Raw genomic sequence first — 9,002 nt, 5'->3', positions numbered from 1 at the left:
TAGAAAAGAGATGATTTTTGGCTAGATACTTTCAAAATAATGAAAATATTCATAAAAATGAGTTTCATCCCGGATATGCTTTCAAAAATTCGAGCTCTTCATATCAGACAACAATCGCATGTAAGTCATAAGGCATGGTCATGCCTTATTGAAAATGGTCTTCTGCCCAGTTCCATATTAGACCTTAATTGTGTGTTCTTCTTAAGACGTGATCATGCCTTTTCAAAGATAGCCTTCTACTCAATTCCACATCTATACTTATCCTCTTTAACAAAAACAAACATAATTTCCACTATTAAGCTCAAATTACAATAAGAATATGAAGGAATTAAACATAAAAAGATGTATATAATTATAACTTATCATATGAAATATTTTAGTATGGTTTTATTTTAGAATGGGCTTGTAGTAGATAATTTGTATGGATTTTTAATAAGTAATATTAAATTATATTATTTATGAATATGATTTTTCTTGTTAATATTTTGTGAATTAGATTTTTTATTACTATAGAGATGAATTTTTATTTAAGTAGTTTTTTTGGCAAATTTACTTGTTATATGATATACTTATGAACTACTTGGTTGCTACCTGAAATATGATATGATTTGAATGATAAAATATTATTTTTGATTTTACGTGATTAAATAATTTGTAGTAATTAATGAATAATTTTAAAAGAAACAAATTTTACCAATTTTCGAATAAGAATTGTTTTAAATGTTTCATGTGACATCTCTGATACGTACTAGGAGACGAATACAAGAAAGGGATGTTAGAAGAAAAATATTTAATTTGGGCATGAATTTGTTTTAGAAAACATTATTTAAATTTCCAAAGGAAATGGTATTTGTTTGCCTAGTTTGGACATGAATTTTTATTCAAAATATTATTTAAAATATCTACAAATTGTATTCAAAATATTATTTAAAATATCTATAAAAATAATGTAAATTACAAATTTGGAAACTGAACTTTACTCTCCCTCCTATTTTGCTCGTGTACTTTAGATCTTTTCAATTTTCTCACTGAACTTAATACATTGAGTTTTTTTGGTCACTTAGCCGTTTTCTCACTAACGACGTTGTAATTGAGCTTTTATATAGATGCAAAACGACTTAGTGAATTTTTTTAAACGGTGTTGTTTTAACGCCGTTAGCTATTGAATGACAGAGTGACAAAAAAACCTAATGTATTAAGTTTAGTGAGGAAATTGAAAACTTTTAAAGTTCCTGAACAAAGTATGAGAGAGCGTAAAGTTTTACGATGGAATTTTTAATTTACCCAAAATTATATATTTAAAAGTAATTAGTATTTTAAATATTTCTAATTGAATTGATTTTCAATTAATTTGTGACGTTGATTCACTTAAGAGTTTAATAATAAATATAGATATAAATATGGATAAGTATTAGATCGAATCTATTGAAAAATTTGAGTTAGTTAAATTTATAGGTATCATTTTATTATTCAAATTCTATTTGATATTTTTTCGAGTTTCTTTTCAAATTTAAATTATTATCACTAATAATATGCTATTAATAGTTAAGATCCAATTACACAGTGTAAAACTTTACGTTTGATGAGTGAAAATTGACGATTGAGATTGTTTCATTGTTTTTCAGTGATTATCTTCTCATTTTCTACTGTTAATTTAGACCGTTTATTTTTACTCATCTAACTATCCAAAAAACGTGTAAAACTAAAATATTTTATATTGTGTAAGTGGATCATACCACATATGTATAGTCGTATTCTTTTTCACATATGCAACTAAAACCCGTAATATTATTTAACAAATAAAATATCATCTAAAATTATATAGTATTAGATTTATAATATCATTTTAAAGAATAGATCTCGAGCACAAACTATTGATCAGAATATTAAAGGTGTAAAAGAATTGATCATTTGCAAAGTATTTTAATCAAACTGAATAAAAATATAAAGTTGGGAGATTAAATTGAAAAAAAAAGATTTAAATTTTAGATTGTCAAATTATAAATATTTTAGAAGTATGGAGTAAGATTATCCACATCCAGTGGCGGAGTCACCTCTTGGTGAGAGTGGACATGTGTCGACCATGAAATTTGAACTTTCTTCGACTAGTTACTTGTTTTGCTGATGATGCTTACCTTGAAATTTTTCATGCACACCTTGAAATTTTGAGATTTATTCGATTAGTTATTTATTTTTACGAATTGTGTTCACCCTGAAATTTTATTTGCACCTTTCAAATTAAAAATTTTATGTTGTTAATATATATGTCTATCATGAAAAACATTTCTTGATACGCCACAATCCATAGCAAATGAAAAAAAAAACCCTCACATTTTATGAAAATTTAAAATTTTCAGTAGGTAAAGATCATTCTTCAACATTCCTCGACCCATACTTAGGGAAAAAATCCCGACATCTATGATAACTAACCTCTTCAAGCAAAGGACTCTGGGAAACTTCATTTCCACATGGGTATTCACTATTAGAGGTATTATTATCAAGACAACACTAGTATACATATGAAGCAAATCCCCATATGGCCAATACCATGGCAATTACCTTCACTGCATCCATTTTGTCATTGAAATAAACACAGCCAGAATCGAAATAACAGGCAAACCTAACACACTTATGGCATTCGAGAACAACGACGACACTTCTGAAATCAATCCTGTTGTGCTCACAATCAAAAACTACGAAGCTATAGCCGTCTCCATCAGTGTCATCACGTACGAAAACTTCCCGAGCTCGAACTCCGCCATCTCGACCGACAAACCCCTCCATTCTCTGCTGACAAAGAGTCCAGTTACGGCGGCGGAAGTGGCAACAAGTGACTGATACATAACAATTTCCAACACATGTGCTCCTTTTAGGACCTTCTTGAAGGTGAGCTGTGTTAGGGAAAGCATTAGTCCATACACGGCGGATGCACCGACGGTGCATACGAATCCGATATCGTATTTTCCTTTCGAGACCTCGCCGGGCCGGGTTGGATTTGTTTGAGATATCAGGAGGGCGGAGGATATGGTTAGTAGAACAAGTGAATTGAATATAAAAGGAGTGAACTTTTGTGAATGTAGGAAGAATGAGAAGAGAGCATTGAAGGCCAATTGTAATGCACAAACGAGGGAAAACGTAGATACTTGAAGGTGTAATAGTCCAATGGCGTACATAAAAGTGTATGCCGCTAGGCTAACACCGAAAGAGAAATAAACCACCGCCAGTATCTCTGCCGATGGCGGCTGCTGCTGCATCTGGCCGTATTTGGTGCTATTTTTTGGTGGTGTGAGGCAATAACAGGGCAGGAGGATTGGGAAGCCGGCAAGTTGAGAAAGCATGGCGAGCCATATGTTGTTGCCTCCTTTGTCGTAGTATAGGCGGCCCTAGAGCGTGGATGCTGATTGACCCAAGATTACGAAGAATGCGTACATGATGATGATGATCCACCATTTGTACTTCCTGGGTTCGTGGCTTCCATGTTTCTTGCTCTTCTGATACTCAGGTGAGTTTTCTTCCTTAACTTCTTCTACTGCCAGAAAAAAGAAAAAACATTGGCATAATTCTCAAATGGCTCGTTATGCTCTATAAACCAAATTTTGTTGTTCTACTCAAGTATTTGAGTAAAATATAGGAGCCACCACTTACCAGTGACGTGGAGTTGTATTTCTTGAAGTTTTCCCATACTGAAAGCATGGAGAGGCGTACAAAGGAAAGAGGAGAGAAACGAGAGGAGTTCGTATCGTACATGTATATAAAATCACAGAATTAATTAATAGGAGACTTAAATATAAATATAAATAGCAGTAAATGTTGATGGCAATTTAAGTTGTATTATTTGCATGAAAGAAAAGAATCCCACACAAGAAAAAGAAAGGTATCCACTTCAATCCATAAGAACCACGATTGTTCAACCACGATGGCCACACTCGTCACTCTTCTCCTTTCTTCTCTTTTTCTGTCACACCGTGCCATAGTCCTTCACATTTTACTCGATTTGATATTTAAATATTAAATATAACTTAACTTTCTCTCTTAATATTCTTATATCGTCTTCTTCTCTTCATTTCTTTTTTGTTTAGCCAACAGTAACACTAATCTTAATATTGATTGCCGACCGTCGATGATTATTATTATTTTGTTCTTTTTCATATTATGTTTTTTTTTTTCTTATTTTTTTATTTTTAAATAAGAACATCTGTTCTTGTGACACATTTTTTCTCTACTCTTGTGACACGTTTTTTCTCTACTCTTGTGGCACGTTCCTTATAGTTTTCAGTAAGTTTTTCGCATACTTCTATGGCTGCGTTGGTGCTTTCACAAATATCCTCGCGGCATTTGTTTTCGAATTGGTTTGTCGGTGGGCACGTATTGTCAGATCCTTTCTTCTGTAAACAATCGGTTGCTGATATAATCAGAATTGTATAACGAATCAGTCTGTCAAATTGTTTGTTTGCTCACCACTCCTTTATCTCATCGTAAAGCGTCTCGTTTAACAGAGAGAAAAAGTTTTATGAAGGTTACTAGATTATTTTGATGTTTAGAAGGTTTCATTCTCTTCGTATCTTTGGATTTAATATTATTTTTATTTTATATATGAGTTTTTGGTAACTATTGTCTTCAATTTTCTCTTTATATGCATTGTAATTTTAATTCCTCCATTTTTAATTAATGAAATTCAGTTGTCATTGTTAAAAAATGAAGGTAAAGTTCGGAAACACTTAATATTAAATTATTTTCAAAAAATATTTTTGATTCTTAAACTTTTAATAAATTATAAAATAACTTTTAAAATTTTAATTTTACTGTAAAATGAACATCATTCCATTAAATGCCGTTAAAAGCTATTAAAGAATCTCCGACTCACTTTTAATTAACAGATAATAACTCATTTAACTCCAAGGTGAAGAATGAAGGAAAATATGGGACTTAGGGGGTTATTTATATATATAGAATTCAATGTCTTATTATAAAATTATTTAATTAAGTCAATCTCATAAATTTATTACTTAAGTATTATAAAAAAGATTGTTTACTAACTTATAAATATATTTTGTGCTCCGTTTAAAAGTACATGAATTGAAATGTCTTTTAAGACGAAGACAATTTACTTTAGTATCGTGATGGAAATTAAAAAAAATGGAAGTTAAAATAAATTATATATTAAAATAATTTAAAGCAAATTATTAAATTTTAAAAAATTATATTCATATCATATATAAATGTTTAACAAAAATTAGAAATAAGCATAACATTAGCTTTAACTATGTTATCTGCGGTCGTTTCCTTTTTCTTAAATTTTGAGAATGATGGGTATATGTCGATTGAATTTGCGCATAAATGAATCATGTGCGTTGCTTTGCTTTCACTTTAAAGTGGATTAATTTTTTAATTAATCATTCATGTTAGATATATTTATTCATTAATCCATATCAAGTTTTACAGAGGTTGTTATGGGACGACCCTCCCAGCCTAATTTGTTTCATTCGTAAATATCAGAGTTCAAACTCTTGACATTACTTAAAAAATTTAGTGTCTCATCCACTAGACCAATTTTTTATTGGTGGCACAAACCAAATTACATCAGTAGTTAAAGGAATTATTGTTATTCCTGGAGGTCTCATGTTCAAGCACCAACTACTGCATCATGAGTGATGGAGCGTTCATTGTCAAATGATTGAAAGTATTTAAAAAATATACTACTTTATAATCACCATAACTTAATAAAAAATTATGGTTGTTGGTAACTTAATTTTCTTTTTAATTTTTTATCTTGCCATTTTCTCCTACCTTTGTATCTACAATTTTGAGTTAATTACATCATATATTCTCAAAGCATTATCCTAATTTTAAATTGATCCTTAAAATTTTAAATTCTAATTTTATCCCTATATTATGACTAACATTTTAAATAGACTTCAAACTTTTGAGCATTTCAATTTCATCCCCAAACCATAACATTCATTCTAATTGGTCCCAAAACTTTTTAAATATTTCAATTCCATCACAAATTATATGTATATACTAATCACATCCCTTAATTATTAATAAAATCGTTAGGCCAAGTTATACTATTATATATTAAAAAACAAAATTTAGGTTAAATTATGGTTGAAACTAATTACAAATTTGAATGGATTAGGGGATGAAATTAAATATTCAAAAATTGGGGGACCAATTTAGAAAGAGTGTCATAGTTTGATGAAATTAGAATATTAAAAGTTTAAGGACTAATTTAGTCATAATTTGATAATGAAATTAAATATTAGAAAGTTAAAGGACCAATTTAAAATAATGGTTATAGTTTAGGGAAATATGATGCAATTTTTTTCACAAATTGTAATACGCATTTTCATTTCCTTAATTATTTGTGTATTTTTTTTGACGTTAAGAGAAGTCTCTAGTTTTATTGAAAAAGAAAATCCCAAAATTACAACGATAATTTATAACTATAAGTGAAAACTAAACAGATAATTAGGATATTTCTTATAAATATTAACGCTAAATTAGACACTTAAGATCATATAGGGACAATATAAGGAAAATAGATAATAATATATCATAAATAAGTCAAAACATTAAAAGGTAATCCAATTACAAACATTAAGCTTTCAAACTTACTTATTCAAGCCATTTTCTTCATCAAAAACCTAAAACTCGTCATCTCATGATTTTATCATAATCATAAAAACAACATAAGAGATAATAATCATTTTGTAATCTCTTTTCATTCAAATACATTTCAGAACTTTCATATTTCATTACATAGCCCAATGCATATTTAAGAGAATACAAGGTATGTAAGTCGAACATAATGTGTGTACTGAGTTCTAACGGTGCCAATCATCATCATCATAAGATGCACTCCAAGTGCAATCCTATCATTTACACCAACGGTGCCATACATAATGTACACGAATGTACAATATCAGAATCATACTTTACTTTACTCAACTTCCTGACATGCCAAGTGTACCTACGACTTTTAATACAACATACAGTGTGATGAAAGCATGTTTTCATCATATACAAAGGGAGTATTCTTGAACATCTTAATATTTTGCTTACTTTATATCATTATGATCACCTATGAAATAATCATACATATCATGTTAAGGTTGTTAGTTATGTTATTTAATGAGTAAAAGAACTAAGCATATACATATATTTATGATTGATACACAATGATATAAGCATGTTAAGTATGTTAGATTAGTCATGCATTCATTTAAGCATGATTCATTACATTCATGAAATGGCAGCATGCTTAATTATTCATTTATTAGCTCATGTACATCCATTTTAGCTCCTAAGGCTTATACATTAGCTTACATATGTTATATCATTATGTACTTAACTCATGACATGCATACATAGCTCACAAGATCATATTCATACACTGCATCAAGGTAATTGGATCATACAAGCTCAATGCCTTTGATTTACCTTATTTTTCTTTGCACATGTAGGTACATGGTAGCATGGCACACATTAGGGCATCTTGTTGGAGTACTTGGGATCCATATGCAGCTCACAATTAGCTCACAAACATCATGGCAGCTCATGGAACACAATGAAAAGCTCAACTCAACTGGAGGAGCTCAAGACTAGCTTATCTCAACTAGTGGGACTATTTGAAGATATTTTGCTGAAAGTGACAATAAATGTAGCTGAACATAACTAAGAGATGCTAGGGAGATTGGGAGATCACGACTAAGAAGATACTTCACCACCACCCCTTACATTGCTAGCTAGATATACACATGCAAGCTTGAAGATAGCTCAACCAATGCCCAATACTATTGCACATGTTTGATCTTAATCATATGTATATGACTACACCATAAGCCTCCTAGAGAACCATGTGCATGCCTTGTGACCAGCCAAACCATGTACTATGTGTGTGCCTCCTTTAGGCCCCAAATATGAATGGTTACATAACCATTTGGCCAAGCATCCCTTACCCTTCAAATTAACGCCAACTTGAAGGGACTCAAGCACTATTCGTCCATGAAACATGCCCCCTCCAACCAACCAAATCATCACCTATGCATTCATCTTAAGGATAAGAATTTATAACATAATCATGCTAAAGACATGCCACTAAGCAGTAAGTACATACATGATCTAGATCAAGTGCTACCTACTTAAGGATTTACTGCTCTATCACTGAATTACGGATCTCACACTTCTCTTAATCCTCTACTAAAGGCCTTGTCATGGTACACCTCTAAAGAGTCTTTAGCTTAAAGATTGAACTTGTTACGCATTATCTAAATGTTACACTGATACTCTTGTGCATTATCTGAATGTAAATCTAACTACTATATGGTCTCACATAGCTCTTAGACACTAGTTATTGAGGGAACCCCGGTGTCACATAGCATCGGTGTAATTCCCACAAACATATTTAATGATCTTCTGGTCGTCACATAGCCATTAGGTAGATCATTGAGAGGAACTCGATGTCATATAACATCGATACTATTCTCGTACAAACTGAAGCATAGGCTTGATCTCACATAGCCTTCAAGCCAAGCTTTAATATATCTGATGTACTGAATGATACAACTATACAAACATGTATAAGGCCAAAAGGTCACACAAAACTGACATCGCTAACCCACTCATAACGAGTGTTTGGGCCTCATGCCCTATATAGCTCTTAAAGTGCCTCATACACTGACAATTCTAACTAAGGAAACTAAGTTAACTTCGCTATACCCTAGCATAGTTGAACTCACTAAAGTGAGCTTATCCTCTCACTTATTGCGATCTCGACCGTTCTCTCATCTAGAACATTATGTGAAGACTCATTAGCCTGTTACTGTTGTTATTTATTAAGTTGCTCTATTCTGGTTGTTCGTTAAGCAAGAATGTTTTAGTCAATTTTATCTCTAGGGAAATTTATATGCATTTTGGGGTGTTACGATGATCACTTTGTTTGTTGTACTATTTTCTAGCCCAATACCTTACTTTGGTTCAACTCTAAGTAGTGGCATTCT

At 31.2% G+C, this 9,002-nt stretch overlaps 1 pseudogene; it reads right to left on the bottom strand.

The window, feature by feature from the left end:
* Nucleotides 1-2,367: 2,367 nt before the first annotated feature.
* On the bottom strand, nucleotides 2,368-3,682 carry LOC120114203 (annotated as a pseudogene).
* Between the last annotated feature and the right edge of the window lie 5,320 nt (nucleotides 3,683-9,002).

Source organism: Hibiscus syriacus, unplaced genomic scaffold (genome assembly GCF_006381635.1).
Source record: "Hibiscus syriacus cultivar Baekdansim isolate YM2019G1 unplaced genomic scaffold, ASM638163v2 tig00110221_pilon, whole genome shotgun sequence".
NCBI classification, from domain to species: Eukaryota; Viridiplantae; Streptophyta; class Magnoliopsida; order Malvales; family Malvaceae; genus Hibiscus; species Hibiscus syriacus.
Note: the sequence above shows the minus strand (reverse complement) of the source record. Positions and strands in the feature narration are given on the sequence as shown.